This window comes from Chrysochloris asiatica, unplaced genomic scaffold (assembly GCF_000296735.1).
Source record: "Chrysochloris asiatica unplaced genomic scaffold, ChrAsi1.0 scaffold00133, whole genome shotgun sequence".
In the NCBI taxonomy this organism is placed as follows: domain Eukaryota; kingdom Metazoa; phylum Chordata; class Mammalia; order Afrosoricida; family Chrysochloridae; genus Chrysochloris; species Chrysochloris asiatica.
In genome coordinates, this window is record NW_006408651.1 from 9,259,150 (window position 1) to 9,275,967 (window position 16,818).

Sequence of the window (16,818 nt, forward strand, 5' to 3'; positions counted from 1 at the left end):
AACTACTTTCTAGACTTACAAACAAATGAAATAAAGTAAATTAATAAATTAAAAAGTGAAAATACCAGTAAAGTACATTCAGTCTAAACGCCCATTAGTGAAAGAATGGATAAACAAATTATGTTACATACCCACAGTAAAATAATATGCAACGTTGAAGAATCACGATGAATCTACAAAACACCTCATAACATGGATGAACCTGGAGAACATTATGATGAGTGAAATTAGTCAATCACAAAAGGACAAATACTATTTGAGACTGCTATTGTAAAAAATAAAAAAGTTTTGATACGATATATATAAAAAACAAAACAAAACACGTTCTTACCAAGAGTAAGAGGAAAGAGAGAGTAATTCACTGGCTCAATGGCAGACAGGTGTTAACGGGTGAAGGGAAGGCTGGCAGAATGATGAAGGCAGTGGAAGACACATGGAGGAGTACAAAAGTAAAAGGGAACACAGGTAAATACTGTTATATACACAACCCTTACAGTGTAAGGAGCTCTGGTAGTGTAGTGGTTACAAATCGGGCTGCGAAACTCAAGGTCAGCAGTTCAAAACTACCAGCTGTTCCACGGGAGAAAGATGAGGCTTTCTGCTCCCGTAAAGATTCATAGCTTTGGAAACTCTGTACAGGGTCACTATGAGTCAGTTCCAACTCCATGGCATATAACCACTACACAACCACCACAATAACAGTGTGGTGTGGCATTGTGGGTTAATGCACCAGACTGAAAAGCCATTTGCACTGCAAGGTTGGTGGTTCGAGCTCATCAGCTGCTCCTTGAAAACCCTACATAGGGCCACTGTGGGTCAGAACTGACTCGATGGTACTTCACAACAACAACAACAACAATTATTGGGAAATATATTTCTTTCTTCTTGTTAAATATATGCTTTATCTGCCATTGTATAGAAAGCCTAATGGACCAATGAAGAGAATTTTTTAAAAGCACTTTCACTGATTCTATCAATATTAGCTTCCTGACAAAACCTTCAGTAAATTCACAAAAAACCTGATATTAAGCGGCAAGAAACCAATAAGAAGATTCTGTTGTTGTTGTCAAATTCACAATATGATAAGGTCATCGATTGAGAGGAACAGAAGGTGGGCCTTTTGACCAAGTTTGTTAGCATAGATTTTAAAATACATAATGTAGAATTTATGAGAAAAAAAAAAAAAAACCTCACAACAATAAGCAACAAAGAAAAAAAGGCTGTTGTTGTTAAGTGCCATTGAGTTGGTTCTAACTCATAGCAACCCTGTATAGGGTTTCTGCCAAGTAGTTGGTGGGTTTGAACTGCCAACTTTATGGTACGCAGTTCAGTGCTGATTCTCCAGGCATTCATACAAAAGGTTGTTGTTGTTGTTAAGTTCTGTCAAGTTGGTTCTGACCCGTAGCGACTCTGCATATGGTTTCCTAGGCACTACTGGTGAGCTTGAACCACCAACCTTGAGATTCGAACTGACTTTGCAGTCCAGAGCATTAATATACAGTGTCACACCAAGACTCTTATACAAAAGGTAGAAGTAATGAAAAACAAAAATCAAAAACCCTGACAATATACAACATCATGGTACACAGAGAAAAGATTGAAGTTGTCAAAGATTTCAGTTTACTTGGATCTGCAATCAATGCCCATAGAAATAACAGCCAAGAAATCAAATGGGCAAATCTACTGCAAAATATCTCTTTAAAATGTTAAAAGGTAGAAGTGTCACTTTGAGGACTAAATTGAGCATGACTCAAGCTAAGGTATTTTCAATCACCTCATATGCATGCAAAAGCTGGACAATGAATAAGGAAGTCTAAAGGAGGATTGATGCATTTTAATTACGGTGTTGGCAAAGAATTATAATTATACCATGGACTGCCATAAGAACAAATAAATCTATCTTGGAAGAAGTACAAGGATGCTCTTTAAAATCCAGAATGGAGAGACTTCATCTCATATTCTTTGGACATATTATCATGAGGGATCAGCCGCTGGAGAAAAAAACAATCATGCTTCGTAAAAGTAGAGGGTCAGTGAAAAAGAGGAAGACCCTCAATGAAAGGAATTCACACAATGGCTGCAACATAGGAATGATGTGAGAAAGTCATAGGATCAGGCAGTGTTTCCTGCTGTTGTGCATACACAGGATCTCCAGGAGTTGAAACCCACAGGACAGCAGCTAAGAACAACAGAAGTAATGAGGCAGGAAAATTCTACCTTGATTTTACAACCTGCAAAAGTAAATGGGATAAATGTTGCCTGGCCCTGCCTCATTCTTACAATCACCAATGTGTCCAAGTTCATTATTACAATGATTGTGAAAATTCATCTCACTGAAGGTCTCCACATCCTGTTATTCCCTTATCTCATCAAACTTGATGTCCTCCTATGACTGATCCCTCCTAATGACATGAGTAAAGCAAGCGAATGAGACAATTTTCTGTTGTGGTTCATAAGGCTCTCACCGGATGATTTTCAGAAGAAGATTGCCAGGCCTTTCTTCCTAGTCCATCTTAGTCTGGAATTATTAGCTCTTTGATTTATACAATGTGAAAATATCCTTAAGGGACTAGAATTGTGGTCTTTTTAAATATTCTTTTTGTTTTGGGGAACAAAAGTCTGAAGGGAAAGCTCAGGGCTTTCTTTCTCAGGTGGAGTGGATGAGGTAAGGTTTCCTAATAAAACTGTCATATGACACTCCTTGCTACCCTCAAAAATTTGAGCAGGTACATTTTTGTGATAGAAATAAACCTGTGCTTGTACAAACTGAAACTCTAGTAGCAATACTTTTTTACTTACCCTCATATCACATGTCTACCTGAAATATACATCCTTTCTCTATCCCACCCCCTTTCTTTGCCAGATAACCTGTATTTGTCACTGTAAAGACTTTGAAATTGTCACACACAAAAACCCCAAGGGGATAGAATTATGTCTCCTGGTACTTGCAAACTCTAGTTAATTAAAAGAGAATTTTTGTTTGCCTAGAGAGAATGCTGATGTGGCACTGTGGGTTAATGCATCAGACTGAAAAGCCATTTGAACTGCAAGATTGGCAGTTCAAGCTCACCAGCTGCTCCTCAGAAACCCTATTACAAGATCGTTATAGGTCAGAATCGATTCAACAGCACTTAACAACAACAACAACAACAAAGAGACTGCAGGGATAAAACCATAGATGGTTGACAGAAATCTTGACAAGTATTTATTCATTCATTATTTCATCCATTCATAAGTCATTCGGTGATTTTCCCGTAATCAATTAGATATCAAGTTCTGAAACACTGCGCTTGTAATTTGGGACATAAATGAATAAAACATAGTTCCTAATAAAAGAAGTCTGCAATCTCTTGACAGAAACGACAGAAACGGATATAAACGTGTAATATAATGTGATGCATTTGTGTTCAACCTTGGAAATGGACACAATGTATCAAAGGCGTGTCTTAGGGAACAGAGGGAGGAAGGAAGGATTCTGCCTAGTGAAGTAACACAGGAACTGAAAGCTAAAGTATCAAGTAGGAACTGGACAACTGAGGCACAGGAAGACATTTCACTGTTGAAACTGAGATAAAATCCATTGCCTCATAGTTGCTCTACACATCCCATGTGCATCAGCAAAGAACTGTGCCCCATCAGGTTTTCAACAGTTGATTTTTCTAAAATAGATCATCCGGACTTTCTTCCTGGGTACCGGTAAGTGGACTCAAACCTCCAACCTTTCATTCAGCAACTGAGCACATTGACTGAATCATCCAGGGACACCATTTCATTAGCCAGGGAGTCTCAAACTTTGTTGTTGTTGTTGTTAAGTGCCATCGAGTCGGTTCCGACCCATAGCGACCCTGTACAGGGTTTCCGAGGGTGTAAATCCTTACGGGAGTAGAAAGCCTCATCTTTCTCCCGTGGAGCGGCTGGTAGTTTCGAACCGCTGACCTTAAGGTTCGCAGCCCGATTCGTAAGCATGCTTCAAAATTACCTGAAGGGACTTCTAAATCAGAAGGTTAGGGCCCACCCTCAGAGTTTCTGATTCAGTAGGTGTTGGGTGAGGCCTGACAATTTGCATATTTAGCATATTCCCAGGTAATGCTGGTGCTGTTGGTACTGAAAACTATAGCCTCCACAACTGAAAGGGCAAACAGGGTTTCAAGCAAAAGAGTGATAAGATGTCCTGTACTTCTTAGGAGACTCCTTAGTAAACTGTGCAGGTTGGATTGAGGGGTCAAGGACTGGAAGCAAGGAGGCCCAGGCAGAAAGGGAAGAAAAATCAAACCTTAAATCTGCTAGTTGGTGAAGCTATTATACTGTACAAATCTGTGTGTCATGTTAACAATTTTTGAGTTATTTTAGTTGTTATGTGCCATTGTATCAATTCCAGCTCATAGCAACTCTATTTAGGGTTTCTGAAAGTTGTTGGTGGGTTTGAACTGCTGGTCTTGTGGTTACCAGTCCAGTGCTTAGTCTACAGGGCAGCAACATTGGAAGAAAATATATTTGAAAGAAAAAAGGTAGAATTAAACTACACATATTTCCTGTCGAGATATGGGCATGCTGCATAAAACCAGATTTGAAATTAGTTTTCTACCTTGGATTCCTTGTCCCAATCTGCCCTGTTTGATGAGATACTAAATGTTGTTGTTGTTAGGTGCCATTGAGTCGGTACCAACCCATAGCGACCTTATGCACAGCAGAATGAAACACTGCCCAATCCTGGGCCAACCTTACTATTGTTGTCACACTTGAGTCCATCGATGCTGCCACTTGGCCAATCCATATCATTGGGGGGGTCTTCCTCTTTTTCTCTGACCCTCCACCTTACCAAACATGATATCCTTCTCCAGTGACTGGTCCCTCCTGACAATATGTCCAAAGTATGAGAGATGAAGTTTGGCCATCTTGGCCTCCAAGGAACACGCTGGCTGCACTTTTTCCAAAATGAATCTATTAGTTCTTTTGGCAGCCCATGGCACTTTCAATATTCTCCTCCAACACCATAACTCAAAGGCATCAATTCTTCTACCAAACAGCCACCATTTGTCTTACTGTGGTGGCTTGTGAGTTGCTATGATTCTGAAAGTTATGTCACCGGTATTTTAAATACCAGCAGGGTCACCCTTGGTGGACAGGTTTCAGATGAGCTTCCAGACAAAGACAGACTAGGAAGAAAGAGTGACTTTTGAATCTTTAGTCACTGAAAACCTTATGAATAGTATAGATACTAAATAGTAGCTAATTATTCCCCTCTGGGAAGTAGAAAAATTCCTAAGCTGAGAGAAGAATGAGAAGTCAAGGCTTTGGAATTTGAAAGCAGAGTATGTAGTAAATACAAATGGAGACCAGGACTGAGGCTGTGATGCAAGTGGGGATAAGTGAACACAAGCCATGATTTCCCGGGTCTGACATCCAGGTTAGGAAGCCTCACACCCGCAAGCCCAGCAAAACATCACTGAAGCACTTATTAAGTACAAGTCAAGTTCTTCGGTCTCTCTCCTGGAATCTGAAGAGACACAGACAGGAAAGCTGTTGGAGGGAAGACATTGGGAGTTCCCAGAAACTAAAGGTACCCTGGATTTACATTTCCTTAGGTAATCTGGCAACTCCCAGGAACTCCCTCAATTCTGTGAGCAACTCCAGTATTACTAGAGCAGTGCTTCACCAACCATGCGTGATGAAGAACCACCTTGGTGTTTTTGTCTGTTTGTATATTTTTCTTCTCAAATCCATCACACACTAGTTCTTTTGTAAAATACTATAAAGATGAATGACTCTAACTTCAGTCTAATCATGAGAAAAACAGTACATAAATTCCAACTGAAGCACATTGCACAAAATACCTGACCAATATTCTTCAAACTGCCAAGATCATCAAAAACAAGGCAAGCCTAAGAAACTTACTCCTAAGGGAAGCCTAAGGAGACCTGACAGCATAATGTACTGAGGCGTCCTGTATGGAATCCGGACAGAAATAGAACTGGGTAAAGCCTAAGGAAATCTGAATAAAACAGAGAGTATAGTTGACAATAATGCAACAATATTGGTGTATTCATTGTAACAAATTCAACAGCATTTAACAACAACAAGCATTTAATGGAGTTCTGATGTGTACACTTTCAATAAATGGTGGTGGTTAAGTGCCGTGGAGTCGGTTCTGACCCATAGCGCCCCTGTACAGGGTTTCAAGGCTGCAAATCTTTACGGGAGCAGAAAGCCTCATCTTTCTCCCGAGGAACACCTGGTAGTTTCGAACTGCTGACCTTGGGTTAGCAGCCCGACTCATAACCACTATGCTACCAATAATATCAATAAATAAATTATCCAATTTTTGCCATTCTCTTTTTTTTTTTATTAGGTTATATCTGTTCTTATATTTATTGAAATGTAATCTTATGTCCTGATATGACACTGTAGGATAAGCACTGAACTGCTAACTACAAAGGTTGGCAGTTCAAACCCACTAGTTGATTCTCAGAAACCCCATACAGGATCACTATGAGTAGGAACTGATTCAATGGCACTGAACAATAACAACAATATAAGATGTTAATAATAGGGAAAACAGGTTTATGAGATATCAACAATCTTCCTGTAAATCTAAAACTGTTCTAAATATAAACTTTATTTTAAAAAAATAAATTACTAGAGAAGCAAAAGAAAGAAAAACAAAAATATACAAAACACAAGCCCCAAATTGTATTATTATATTTAGCAGACATAAGATTATTAGTGTTGGTAAGTTCCATCTAGTTAGTTCTGACTCATAGCGAAGCTGTGTAGGGTTTCTGAGGACCAGCTGCTAACCCTGTAGTTAGCAGTCTAGTTCTTATCCTACAATAAATAACAGATATAACCAAAGGAAAAAAAAAAACAAAAAATGGCCAAAATTGCATACCTGATTTATTGAAAGTGTGCTTTAGGTGAATAAGCAAAGAAATTGGTACTAGAGCTACACTCTTAAGTTTTCATTATTTTACAAAAGAGTTCTGTGTAAGAGAATGAGCCCCTGCGGTAAATGATTCTTGTTGTGTTGTTAAGTGTCAATTCCACCTCAGAGTAACCCTGTATATGGTTTCTGAGGAGTGGCTTGTGGAATTGAATCACAAGTGGTTAGCAGCCCAGTGTTTACTCTACAGAACCACACCAGGACTCCGTATTAAATGCTTTTTGTTATTGTGGTTTACTGCTATGGAAACCTGTGCAGGGTTTCCAAGGACTGGCTGGTGGATTTGAACTTCCAGTCTTGTAATTCAAACCGAACTTGCAGTCTACTGCTTAGACTACAGTGCCACACTAGAACTCCATTAAATGTTTGTTGCAGTTGTTAAGTGCTGTAGAATCAGTTCTGACACATAGAGACATTGTATAGGGTTTCCAAGGAGCAGCTAGTGGGTTTGAACCACCAATCTTGCAGTTCAAACTGACCTTGTGAGCCAATGCTTATCCTACAGTGCCACACCAGGACTCCTTGGTAGTAGTGGTGGTAGTGTGCTGTGGAGTCAGTTCCAACTCACAGCGACCCTGTATAGGATTTCCGAGGCTATAAATGCTGTAAAAAATGGTACCCACCATGCCCCCCGCCCCCAGCACTCCACTCAGCTAGACCACACAGAACTGACACTACACTCACAGTTCTAAGGTTTATTAAGGAAGTTGATGGGTTGCAGTTCCGGGTCAGACACATTCAGAACACAGTGCTTCCAATCAGGACAGCCCCTCCTCTACCACAGGCAGACCTCTCTCTGGCTGGTCAATGCTACAAAGTTCTTTTAGGTTTGTTGATAAATATCCACAGGATATAATACCACTATACCATAAGCTTCAATCTGAAGGTACTCAGTTCTAGATCTGTGGAACAGCAAACCCAACTCCCCCAGTTAAGTTAAGTGGCTGGAGCCACACTACCCTTCAAGCAAGTCTTCTGTCCAGCATCACTCAGCTTTACTTGCTCCGTGGACTGGGAAAGGCAACCCTCTATCTCATGCTCTGGCTTTTGGTTCTGCTGCTATTTATTCTCTGCCACTCCTCTGCTGCTCCTCCAATATCACAGCTCTCTGTCCCTGGGATGAGGAGTTTCAATGCACAGGGGTCTTGGGGTCCAAATGACATACTCCCCTCCAGGCTCTTTCTTCTTGATGGTACTGAGATGCTCCATTCCTGCTTCTGAAATGGCTCATTTTATACAAGTTAGAGTTCCAAGTTTTTACAATAGCAATGGACTTTTTTAACCACTCATAACTGAATCAGATAATCTTATCAGCATCTTATCTCACTTTTTTTCCTTCTTTTAAGCCAGGGGCAAAGAACCTTTTATTTATTTATTTATTTTTGCCAAGGGCCATTTGGATATTTATAACCTCATTCTCAAGCCATACAAAATTATCAACTTAAAAATTAGCCTGCTATAATGTGATGACTGGACCTGTGATTGCCTGGGCAGGATTGGACATTCCCCACCCTGTTTTATACAGACAAAGTAGGAAAAAACTTTGTTTGGTGGAAGTTACAAAGACTGTGGCTAGAAAAGTCATATAAAGTAATTCACTGCATTGCAGGTGCATACTACAGGAACACCATATTTATCAGTATTAAAGTTCTTAATTTGACAAATGAGTGTGCTGTTTGCTTGTTAACTATGTAATCTAGCATGGATTAATCACAATGCTTCTCACTGGTGATATTATCTACTTCACTACACTGCTTCTATGTTTGTTTTAATAACACTGACATTAAACCATTCTCTTAGAGGTATCTTAACAGGAGAATCTGGAAAGATTCTTAAACAGTAATTTTAGCCATGTTTGGATACTCATTTCTCTAATTTAAGCAAACAATATTCTATTCTCAAAATCCGTTTTCAATTTGTCATCAGTATCCACTTCTAACAATTTATCTTATTGTTAATTTAAATTATATTTCAATGAAATGAATGGATTCCAGATCAGTGAAGTCCCTAGTGTGCATCTTCTTTTAATGGAAAATAAAATGCAAAAATTCTGTCTAAAATCTGTAAAGTGTTTGGGAATAACTTTTTACATTTCTGAAATATCAAAAGCTTGACCTATTTCATTGACAATTATTATTAAATCATTAAGCGAGTCATAGAAGCAATTTAAAGAAATGCTGTTTTTCCAAGCTTCTAACTTTTATTCCGTCTTTGATTTTATCTGCCATTGAAAAGCACATTGTTCTTCTTTGCACGGAAGTATTACTGTTGTTAAGTGATATCAAGCCAGTTCCTATGTAGAGTTACCAAGGTGGGTTTAAACCTCTGACTTCATGGTTAGTAGTCCAGTGTTTACCCTACAGCACCACACCAGAACTCTATGGAAGTACTGTTGTTGTTAAATTCCACTGAGTCGGTTACAACTCATAGTGACCCTACAAAGGGTTGCAAAGGACAGCTGGCGAGTTTGAGCCACTAACCTTGTGATTCGAGCTGACCTTGCAGTCCAGTGCTTTATCCCACACTAGTATTCCATATGGAAGTATTGGCTTGGCTGACTGTGGGCCGTGGAGTCAGTTCCGACTCATAGCGACCCTGCACAGGGTTTCCAAGGCTGTAAATCTTTACCGGAGTAGAAAGCATCATCTTTCTCCCACAGAACAGTTGGTAGTTTCGAACTGCTAACCTTGTGGTTTGCAGCCCGATTCGTAACCATTACATTACCAGAGCTGCTATGGAAGTATTAAGGTCATTAAAATTGCCAAAAATACTAGGGAAATAAGCAAGAAGTCCAGCTATATAATTCACATCTTTAAAAAAGATAGAACTTAACAGTTTTCTTATCTTGTAGAAACACTGAGTGTTTTTTCTATAAATCATTCTTAACAACAGTTTTCTTCTTTACAATTATTGAGAAGTACCTAAGCATCCAATGAAAGTAATTTATAATATACCTCCCATACTATCTCACAGTAAAGAGAATAATCTAGAATTTAATACATTGCCCTTTATTTAATTCACACATTTTACAATGTCACTTAGCACATTGTCTATTTGAATGACTTTTTCACAGCAAGACTTTCTCAGTAAAGGAAGCAATTCATTGATTTTTCTTCCAGCCCAAGCTCTTAGATCTGGGAAACTACTTCAGAAAGTTCTATTTCCATTGTAACTGTAATATCAGTACACACTTTCTGCACAAAACTTACAATTTTTATGGTACTAAAAACAAGATTCATAAACAAAAAATTAATAAATGGACTTCATTTAAATTTAAATCTTCTATTCTCAAAAGACAAGGAGCTCTGGTAGCATAGTAGTTACGAATCGGGCTGCTAACCTCAAGGTCAGCATTTCAAAACTATCAGCTGTTCCATGTGAGAAAGATGAGGCTTTCTGCTCCTGTAAGGATTTATAGCCTTGGAAACCCTGTACATAGTCGCTATGAGTCAGAACCGACTCCATGGCACATAACCACCACCACCACTATTCTCAAAAGACAGTTAAGAGAATGAAAAGACAAGTCAACTGTTAGAAAATATTTGCTACACTGTATAGTGTTTCTGAGGAGGGGCTGGTGACCTTGAACCACTGACCTTGCAGTTCAAATGACTTTGCAGTCCAGCGCATTAACCCACAGCGCCACACAAGGACTCATCATTAAGAAAAGGTAATTAAAACCACAGGGAGCTATCACCACACACCTATAGTTGTTAGATGCTTTTGAGTCGATTTTCAACTCAGATAGACTCTATGTGACAGAGTAGAGCTGCTCTGTTTTCTGGACTATAAATTTTACAGAAGCAGGTCTTTCTCCAACGGAGATATCGAGTGGGTTCAAACTGCCAATCTTTAGGTTTGTAGCCAGGCACTTAACCATTGTGTCACCAGGGTTCTTGCACCTATTAGAATGACTGTTTTTAAAACGACTGACCATACCCAGTGTTGATGAAGATGCCAAGGAACTGAACTCCCATGCAGTGCTGGTGAGAATGTAGAGTGGTACAGTCACTATCAAAAGCAGTCTGGCAGTTCCTTAAATAGCTAAACATGAAACTATCCTAAAATCAAGTCATTTCATTCCTAGGTGTTTCAAGGAAAATCAAAGCATATATCCATATGCTTGTATCTGAAAGTCCATCGTAATTTTAATTGTAAAAGGAAGAAAAACACCTGTCCATCAATAGGTAAACGGATTTTAAAACTGTGGTATAACTGTTGTTAGTAAGTGCCATCGAGTAGCTTCTGATGTCGAGTAGCAAACTGGAATAGGGTTTCTGAGGAATGGCTGGTGATTTTGAACCTGCGACTTTGGGGTTCAAACTGACCTTTTGGTTGATTTATCCTACCATGCACACCAGGACACCAGGACTCCTGTGGTATACTACTGCACAGCAACAAAAAAATAATAATATTGGAAACAGAACAACATAAATAAATCTCAAAATACTTTTGCTATGTGAAAGAAGCCAAAAAGTATATAATGTATAATTCAATTATATAAAATTCTAGAAAATAAAAACTAACCTATAGTGACAGCAAGCATACCCATGTTTGTCTGGGAATGGAAGGTGAAAGTGGGTAAGATAGGGCAGGAAAGAGGGAAGAGGCACAAGAAACTTCTGAGGGTGATGAATATGCTCATTAATTTGATTGGGGAAATGATTTCCCAACTATATACTTGGAAAACTATTTTCCCAATCAATTCAAATATAGATAGATAGATAGATAGATAGATAGATAGATAGATAGATAGATAGATAGTAGATAGATATTGAAAAGTATATATCTATATGTATAGATATATAGATATACACTGCAAGGTCAGTTTGAGCCACAAGGTTGGTGGTTCAAGCTTACTAGCTGCTCCTCAGAAACCCTATATAAGGTTGCAATGGGTTGGAACCGACTCGACAGCACTTAACAACATTTTGAGTCCTGGTGTGGAGCTGTGGGTTAATGCGCTGGACTGCAAAATTGGTTTGAACTGCAAGGATGGTGGTTCAAGCTCACCAGCTACTCCTTAGAAACCCTATTCAGGGTCACTATGGGTCAGAACGAACTTGACTTGACGTTACATTCAGCAATTCATATACTTAGTTTCATGTCAATGATTGCAGTGCCCTCTATGTGACATCAGTTATCCAACTTCCTCCCTGTGTGTTTCCATTCAGCTTTCTTTGTCCAGCCCTTTGGAATCATTAGCAACCTGTGATATGCAGATGATACAACCTTGCTTGCTGAAAGTGAAGAAGACTTAAAATACTTACTGATGAAGATCAAAGCCTTCAGTATGGATTGCATCTCAATGTAAAGAAAACAAAAATTCTCACCACTGGACCAATAAACAACATTCTTATCAATGGAGGAAAGATTGAAGTTGTTGAAGACTTCATTTTTCTTGGATCAACCATCAACACTCATGGAAGCAGCATCAAGAAATCAAACGATGTATTGCCTTAGGCAAATCTGCTGCACAAGACCTTTATAAAGTGTTGAAGAGCAAAGATGTCAGGTTGAGGACTAAGGTGCACCTGACCCAAGCCATGGTATTTTGAATAACCTCATATGAATGCAAAAGCTGTAGAAGGAATAAGGAAGACCATAGAAGAATTGATGCATTTGAGTTATTATGTTGGAGGAGAATATTGAAAGTGCCATGGGCTGCCAAAAGAACCAAAAGATCTGTGTTGGAAGAAGTGTAGCCAGAGTGCTCCTTGGAGGCCATGATGGCCAAATGTTGTCTCTCATACTTTGGACATATTGTCAGAAGGGACCAGTCGCTGAAGAAGGATATCATGTTTGTAAGGTGGAGGGTCAGAGAAAAAGAGGAAGAGCCCCAGCAAGATGGATTGGCAAAGTGGCAGCATCAATGGGCTCAAATGTGGCAACAATTGTGAGATTGGCCCAAGACTAGGCAGTGTTTCATTCTGTTGTCCATAGGGTCACTATGAGTCGATACTGACTTAATAGCACCTAACAACAACAATAACAACAACTGCCTGGCTAGAAATAAGTTTAACTTTATTTCCATGGTGACTGAGTTCCATAGTCTTGGTTTCCTCCAGTCTCTTACTAACCAGTAAACCTAGTCTTTTTTATAATTTTGAATTTTGTTCCACAGTTTCTCCTATTCTATCCAGGACCTTCTAATGTGCTCTGTTTCAGAGCAGTTGTTAATGAGTGGTAGCCAGACCCCATCTAGTTCTTCTGGTCTCAAAGGTGTGGACATTGATGTTTCATTAGTTCACTGGTCTAATTGATTCTAAGTATCTTCAACTTCCATTACTCTTGTCCACTCCACATATGGAGAGAACAATAGTTGCTCCTTCGATGGCTGCTTATGCAATTTTAGGATTCCAGTTGCTACTCACAAAAGGCTGTAGAACATTGTCTTTGTGGAATATGTTATGCCAATTGAACATGGTGTCCTCCAAAATGTATGAATATTTGCTTTTTATTTATGTCAATTATATTTCAGTAAATCTAGTCAAAATTTAACCTTCTTAAAAAAATTTAAAACAAACATACAGTAACAATCATTTAAGACCTGAGTGTTATATATATAGCAAACTGAAAACTTAGCAAAGAATAAAGAAAATCAAAGATTGCATATCATTATTAGGAAATAAAACTACATTAGAGAAACTTTTGATATTGCATGTATTTATTCCACTGTGCCTACACCCATCTTTGCTATGCTTTACTGTTAAGTGCTATTGAGTCGGTTCTGGCTCATAGAGAGCCTGTAAAGGGGTTCTGAGGAGTGTCTGGTGAGTTTGAATCAACAAACCTTGCCATTCAAACTGACCTTGCAGTCCAGTGATTATCCTACAATTTTTATGAGGATATGAACATAGTCAGTTAAAGTCTCCATCAGGTCCTAAAAGAAGGAAGCTTACTTGACTTTTTTTGGGCCCAATTCTTTTTTTTAGGCCTATTTTCAGTTTAATGTGAATTATTTTCTTCAATGTGGCATAACCTAATAGAGTTTTTTTCATTGCCTTGCCATAGATCACTTTTTTTTACTATTTTTATTTTTAACAAACTTTATCTTGAATGTATTTTGACAAATTCAATCAGCATAGTTATATTTAAGAGTTGTGTCTGTTGACTAGCTTGGCATTTTCAGGAATATATTATATAGCACAAGAGTCCTGTTGTGGTGCTGTAGGATAAGCACTTGATTGCTAACTGCATGGTTGGCAGTTCAAACTCACCAGCCGTTCCTTGGAAACCTATGCAGGGTTGCTATGAGTCAGAACTGACTTGATAGCACTTGACGACAAGAAGTAGCACATGGAACAAGTTCCTGATCCCAAAATCCTACTTTGAGCTGTTCCTTTCACCAGCATGTGACTCTGTGCCAGTCTACTTAATAGCAACTCGGGTCCACAAAATAAAGAACTACAGCATGTGCTACCTGTCTCACAGGATTCCTGTATAGATCAATTAGGTCACTATGCATCAGATATGTGCTGAAAACTATAAAGCACTACAAAATGACCATTACAAGTATGTTAGTGCAGTTCACTACTAAAATTATTTCAAAGGCATGCCTATAGCCAAAAACTTTTCAACTAAACAACTTAACATAGTCAGTTAAGCAAATAATGAATATATTACACATACACTATGTTCCTAGCCTACTCTACCAAGTCTAATCTTTAGGGAAAAATAAAATCTGAGTTAGTATTAGTGTTTCCACAAATAACCTTTGATCACTCATTCCAAAATAAGTTTCTTTCCCCTACAAGAATGCATTCTTCAAAAGGACTATATTTAAATCAAGAGTTCCAGACAAATAGAATATATGTCTTAACACAAGAAAAGAAGGAAGGAAGGTTTTATATTACAAAGGAGAGACATTCAGTTGGTTCAATCAAGATGAATTACCCCTCCAACCAAATAGTCATTTTCCGTATTTATTACAAACACTGGGGTTAGTCCTGTACACACCAGTCATCGTGTGGATTTAACATTGAGCACTGTGACCCACACTTGGAGGTTTTTAAAGTGATTCACGAGGTAACTTTCATTTCAGACATGCAGAAGCAGCCCGATTACTGTCTGCTCTTTAATATTTCAACTAACCATTCCATTGCCTCTTCAAGGCCAGTGCCTTTGGTAGCTGAAGTTTTGAATATTTGCCACTTTGAGTCCTTCAAGACAGGTAACCCCAGTGAGTTTGCCATCTCTGAGGAAGTCATGGCCTGCTCCAGGTCCTGCTTATTTGCAAACACCACTAAAACAGCTTTTCTCCACTCTTCTTCCTTCAACATACCAACTAACTCTGATTCGGAAATGCTAATTTGACCTCGGTCACAACTGTCTACTACAGAAATTACTGCATCTGTGTTTGAATAATAACATGGCCAGTATGACCTGATACTTGTCTGTCCTCCTAAATCCCAAACTTGAAATTTGAGGTTTTTGTATGTTGCTGTCTCAACATTAAATTCAATGGTAGGAATAGTAGTAACGACTTCTCCAACCTGTAATCTGTACAAAATTGTGTTTTTTCTTGAACCATCTAATCCCAAAATTAAAATCCTCATTTCCCAGGTTCCAAACAGACTGGAAAAGATACTTGAGAAAAAGCCTCCCATCCCCGCCTTCACTGATGCTCAAAAACAGGCCCCAGCCTCAGCAGTGACTCCTATTCCAGCCTCAGCGTCACCTCCACCTCTGTCTCCTATTCCGACTCTGAGGTTTCCCTGGCCCAATTATTTTTATTCCTGGTAATTATTAACATCCCTTAAAACTGATATTCATGGGATATGCTTTAGTTACCTTTTTAGCTAGTGGACTATGATGCTGCTAATCGCAAGGTCAGCAGTTCAAACCAACCAGTCACTCTGCGGAAGAAGATGAGACTTTCTGCTTCTCTAAAAATTTATAGCCTCGGAAATCCTATACAGGGTCACTCTGAGTTGGAACCGACTCCACATCACACAACCATAACTAAGTAGCAGTCAAATGAAATCAATCAAAATGGCCAGGAAAAGAGGGGATTATTTCATTCCAAATGTTTTATTAATCTGACTCTCAAAATTTGGACTATTTAACTAGACCCAAGCCTAAACCCAATTACATGCTAGATATCCTCCCAGATCATTTTAATTGCACCCTAAACTTTATAATCACCATCCATCTGTCAGTTTGTTGTATTGCATTGGCATGCATGTTTCTATGACCCTGGAAACTATCCTTATCAGTATTTCAAATACCAGCAGGATCATCCATGGTGGACAGGTTTCAGTGAAACTTTCAAACTAAGACAGAAGGAAAGATCTGGGGATCTACTTCCAAAAATCAGCCAAATGAAAACCATTTGAACCAAAATAGAATATTGTGCAATATAGTACAGGAAGTTGTTGCTGTTAAAACCCATCAAATTGGTTCTGAAACATAAAGACCCTGTACAGGGTTTCCAAAGAGGTTTGAGCTGCTGATCTATGGTTAGCAGTCCAGTGCTTATCCATTAACACCACACCAGGACTCCATGAGTCTCTTAAATTGGAAGGACTCAAAATGCACAGTGGCAAAAACAATAGAAAGATTGTTGAGCATAGCAATGATTGTGAAGATGGACCAAGACAGATCAATGTTTCATTCTGTTGTATGTGAGGTTGAAATGAGTTTGATCTCACTCGACAGAACCAACAACAAAATTTTATAAGAGGGGAGAAGATAACAACAAAGGTCCCAAGTCAGTAGATAATCTGATTTTGTTTCTTGTATGCTGTAACATATTTTGTTCTCTTCAAATCCTTTACTAACCCCTATGTTCTACAGACGGTTAGCCCTTCTATAAATCTGGCATCTTTATGATTCCTTGCCTGAGAAGATAATCATTGCCAAGTACAAATGTAAGC

General features: G+C 38.8%; 1 pseudogene; it reads right to left on the bottom strand.

Annotated features, from left to right (window-relative positions):
* Positions 1 to 15,003: 15,003 nt before the first annotated feature.
* On the bottom strand, positions 15,004 to 15,549 carry LOC102832923 (annotated as a pseudogene).
* Between the last annotated feature and the right edge of the window lie 1,269 nt (positions 15,550 to 16,818).